Source organism: Colobus angolensis, unplaced genomic scaffold, assembly GCF_000951035.1.
Source record: "Colobus angolensis palliatus isolate OR3802 unplaced genomic scaffold, Cang.pa_1.0 Scaffold402, whole genome shotgun sequence".
Taxonomy (NCBI): domain Eukaryota; kingdom Metazoa; phylum Chordata; class Mammalia; order Primates; family Cercopithecidae; genus Colobus; species Colobus angolensis.
Window position 1 is genome coordinate 839864 of NW_012117400.1, and position 5171 is coordinate 845034.

General features: G+C 40.0%; 1 pseudogene; it reads right to left on the reverse strand.

Moving 5' to 3' along the window:
* Positions 1 to 2205: 2205 nt before the first annotated feature.
* Positions 2206 to 2735, reverse strand: LOC105521655 (annotated as a pseudogene).
* Positions 2736 to 5171: the final 2436 nt, after the last annotated feature.

The following is a 5171-nucleotide window of genomic DNA, read 5'->3' on the forward strand; positions in this document are numbered from 1 at the left end:
TTTCAATCCTTTTCCGTTCAAATTAAAAATTTGTTTTTTATTGAGGTACAATTCACGTACCATAAAATTCACCCTGTAAAACGTACAATTCAGCAGTTTTTAGTGTGTTTACAGTGTTTTGCAGCCATCACCACTATCTAATTCCAGAACATTTTCATCACCCCAAAAGGAAACTTAGAACGCATTTGTAGTAGCTCCCCATTTACAACCCCCCCCCAGTGCTTGGCAACCACTAATTGACTTTCTATCTGTGGATTTGCTTATTTCAATATTTCAAATTAATGAAATCATACCATATGTGGACTTTTGTGTCTGGCTTACACTTACTGTGATGTTTTCAGGGTTCATCCATATTGTAGCATGGACCAGTACTTCATTCCTTTTATAGCTGAAGAATATTTTACTGTATGGATAGATCACACTTTATTAATCATTGATGGACATTTGGGTTGTTTCCACTTTTAGCTATTGTGAATAATGCTGCTATGAACAATTGTGTGCAAGTTTTTGTGTGGATGTGTATTTTCAATTGTCTTGAGCATATACCTAGGAGTAGAATTGTTGGGCCATATGATAACTCCATGTTTAACTTTTGAAGGAAATGCCAAGCCGTTTTCCAAAGCAACAGCACCATTTTACATTCCCACCAGCAATACATGAGGTTCAAATTTCTCTCCATCCTCATCAACACTTGTTATTGTGTGTGATTTTTAAAATAGCCATCCTAGTGTGTGTGAAATGGTATCTCATTGTGGTTTTGATTTGTATTGCTCTAATGACCAATGATATTGAGCCTCTTTTCATGTACTTACTAGTCATTTGTATATCTTATTTGGAAAAATGTTCATTCAAAACTTCTGTTCATTTTTTAATTGGATAATTCATCTTTTCATTGTTGAGCTGTAAGGGTTCTTTATGTATTCTGGATATTAGATCCTTATCAGACATATGATTTGTAAATATTTTCTCCCATTCTGTGGATTATCTTCTCACTCTTTGATAGTGTCTTTTGATGCACATGAGGTTTTTTGTTTGTTTGTTTTTTGTTTTGTTTTTTTTTTGAGACGGAGTTTCACTGTTGTCACCCAGGCTGGAGTGCAATGGCACGATCTTGGCTCACTGCAACCTTCGCCTCCCGGGTTCAAGTGATTCTCCTGTCTCAGTCTCCCAAGTAGCTGGGGTTGCAGGTGCCTGCCACCATGGCTGGCTAATTTTTTTGTATTTTTAGTAGAGACGGGGTTTCACCATGTTGGCCAGGCTGGTCTCGAACTTCTGACCTCGTGATCCGCCTGTCTTGGCCTTCCAAAGGGCTGGGATTACAAGCTTGAGCCACTGCGCCCGGCCACATTTCGCACTTCTTTTGTTGTTCAATTTATTTGTGAATTTTATTCTTTGTATGCTCTTGTACACAGAATTGTTTTCATAATTTCATTTTTGAATTGTTCATTAAAAGTGTATAGAAATAACCATTGATTTAAAAAAATATATCGGTCTTGTATTCTGTGGTCTTCCTAAACTTTTTATTCTCGCTCTGTCTCTCTTTTTTGGCGGGGGACGGGGGTCTTGCTCTGTCACCCAGGCTAGAGGCCGGAGTGCAGTGGTGCAATCACAGCTCACTGCAGTCTTGAACTCCTGGGCTCAAGCAAATCCTCCCTTCTCAGCCCCCAGAGTAGCTGGAACTACAGGAGCAGGCCACCATGTTAGGTTCTAATTTACTTTATTTTATTTTGTTTTTAGAGATGGAGTCTGACTATGCTGCACATGCTGGTGTTGAACTCCTGGGCTCAAGTAATCCTCCTGTCTCAGCCTCCCAAAGCACTGGGATTATAGGCATAAGCCACCATGCCTGGCCCTTTTTATTAGTTCTAATAGGTTTTATTTGTGTGGATTCTTTGTGATTTTCTACACACAGCATGTGTCATCTGCAAGTAAGGAGAATTTTACTTATTCCTTTCCAATTGGGATGCTTATTTCCTTGTTCCCTTCCTTTTCTCTCTTTTTTCTTTTTGTTTCTCCCGCTTATTGCACTACCAAGAACCTCCAACACTACATTAAATACAAGTGGTAAAAGAATCCTTTCTTTGTTCCTAATCTTAGAGGGAAAACATTTAGTCTTTCATCATTAAGTGTCATGTTAGCTGTGGATTTTTATAGATGCCCTTTGTCATGAGTAACTTCCATTCTGTTCCTGTTCCTAGTTTGTAGAAAGGTGAAGGTGTTGAGCCTCTTGGTGATGAAGCGTGATTTGTGCTGACGGCGCAGGACCCGGTGGGGCAGCGGGAACTTGATCTTGGAGTGGTGGAACTGCTTGATGGCCGACCAGCGGCACTTGCTGGCTGCGATCTCCCTCACCTTCATGATCTGGATGGAGTGGACCCGGGCGCCGTGCCGGGCGCCCATGTCTCAGTAGCACTGGGTGACAGCCCCGCGGTGGTCAGGTCCCGGTATTCCCGGTACATGTTGTGGGTGCTGCTCCGGGAGTCATAGCGCAGCGAGATGCCGAAGTTCTACACCCGCAGGGGGCGCTTCTCAAACACCTGCCCACAGTAGACAATGTCCCCTGAAGACTTCTTCATCTTCTTTAACTGAGATACAAAGTGCCGGAAGGGGTACTTGGCAACGACATGATTAGGCGCAAAGATTCGCATGCGGTGGAGAGGCGGTGTGTGGCATTTGGGGGTGGGCAGGCAGCGACCCACCACCTTGTACTCTAGTAGTGCGCTCGGGACCTTCATGGCGTCCTCTGCGCTCGCCGCCACCCGCAAAAGGACTGTTTTAAGTCATGAATGGATGTTAGATTCTGTCGAATCTTTTTATGCACCTATTGAGAGAATCATGTGGTTTTTGTCCTTTTTCTGTTAATGTGGTGTATTACACTGAGTTTCAGATGTTAAATCAAGCTTGTATTCTTGGTATAAATCCCACTTGATGATGGTGTCTAATCCTTATGTGCTGCTAGATTTAGTATTTAAATATTGTGTTAAAGATTTTTGCATCCAGGAGTTCATGAAGCATATTGAGATGTAGTTGTTTCCTTGTGATATCCTTGGTATGAGGGTAATACTGGGCTGATAGAATGAGATAGGAAGTGTTCCTACTCCTCTATTTTCTGAAAGAGTCTGTGAAGGATTGGCGTTCATCATTCTTCAGTTATTTGATAGAATTCACCAGTGAAGCCATCTGGGCTTGGATTTTCTTTGTGGGAATATTTTCAATTACTAATTCAATTTATTTGCTTGGTATGAGTCTATTCAGATTTTTAATTTATTTTAAAGTCAGTTTTGGTCATGTGTCTTTCTAGGAATTCCTCCATTTCATCTGAGTTGTCCAATTTTTTTGGCATGAAGTCATCAAAGCATTCTCTTATAATCCTTTAAATTTCTATAGGTCAGTAGTAATGCCCCCCTTTTCTCTTCTTGATCTTGGTAATTTGATTCTCTTTTCTTTTTGGTCACTCTAGCCAAGATCAATTTTGCTGATTTTTCAAAGAGCTGACTTTTGTTTTCATTGATTTTTCTCTATTGTTTTCCTGTTTTCAATTCCATTAGTTTCTGTGCTAATCTTTATTTTCTTCCTTCTGCTTGCTTTGGATTTAGTATGCTCTTCTTTTTCTAGTTTGTCAAGGTAGATGCAAGGTTATTAATTTGAGATCTTTCTTTTTTTGCTGCTGTAGGCCTTTAAAGCTATAAGTTTCCCTCTGAGTACTGCTTTAGCTGCATTCCATGCATTTGGATATGTTGTGTTTTCATTTTCATTCTCTTCAGGCTTTTCTAATTTCCTTTGTTTTTTCTTTGACTTGCCAGTTATTTAGAAGAGTGTTGCATAATTTCCAAGTATTTTGGACTGCCTAGGTTTCTATCTTTTTGGATTTATAATTTGATTCTGTCACGGTCAGAGAACATATTTTATATTATTTAAATTCCTTTAAATATATTGAGACTTGTTTTATGACCTAGGTTATGGTCTATCCTGGAGAATGTTTCATGTGCACTTAAAAAAATGTGTACTTGGCAATTGTTGAATGGTGTGTTCTATAGATATCAGTTAGGTCAAATTTGTTGATAGTATTGTTCAGATTTTATATATCCTTTCCGTTTTTTCTTTCTAGTCCTATCAACTATTGAAAATAGAGCATTGAAATGTCCATCTGTTATATTTGAATTTTCTTTTGTATTTTTAGTAGAGACGGGATTTCCCCATGTTGGCCAGGCTGGTCTCGAACTCCTGACCTCAAGTGATCTGCCCACCTCGGCCTCACAAAGTGCTGGGATTACAGGCATGAGCCACTGCGCTGGCCAATTTTCCTCTGTTGATTTTTAATTACATTGAAGCAGAAATTTAGACATAAATAGGCATTCATTCACTCCAGGTTTGAGTTATTTTCTTAGGGTTTTCTCTAGCGATCACATTATGAGTCTTAACTAATCACAATCCACCTCAGGTGAATACTCACTTAATTTTGGTGAAATATGGAGACTTTGCCCCAGTATGGCTACATTCTTTCCCACTTCTTTTGAGCTAGTAATGCCATGTATATTACATCTATATAGGTTATAAACCCTGAAATACAGTGTAATACCTTTTTTAAATGCAATCTTATGGTTTTTTTTTTTTTTTTTTTTTCGAGACGGAGTCTTGCTCTGTCACCCAGGCTAGAGTGCAGTGGCCGGATCTCAGCTCACTACAAGCTCCGCCCCCCGGGTTTATGCCATTCTCCTGCCTCAGCCTCCCGCGTAGCTGGGACTACAGGCGCCCGCCACCTCGCCCAGCTAGTTTTTTGTATTTTTTAGTAGAGACGGGGTTTCAGCGTGTTAGCCAGGATGGTCTCGATCTCCTGACCTTGTGATCCGCCCGTCTCAGCCTCCCAAAGTGCTGGGATTACAGGCTTGAGCCACCGAGCCCGGCCGCAATCTTATGTTTTTAAAAGAAAGTAAATGAATAAAAATATGTTGAGCGACTTTTATATTAGCTCACTTGTTAACCATTTTTGCTGCTTTCCATTTCTTACTTGGAATTCCAGTTACTAACTGGTGTCATTTCCTTTCAGCCTGCAGGACTTCCTTGAGTATTTCTTGTAAGGAGGCATGCTAGCAATGAACTACGTCAGCCTTTGTTTATCTGGGAATGTCTTTTTTGAAACCTTCAATTTTTTTTTTTTTTTTTTTTTTTGA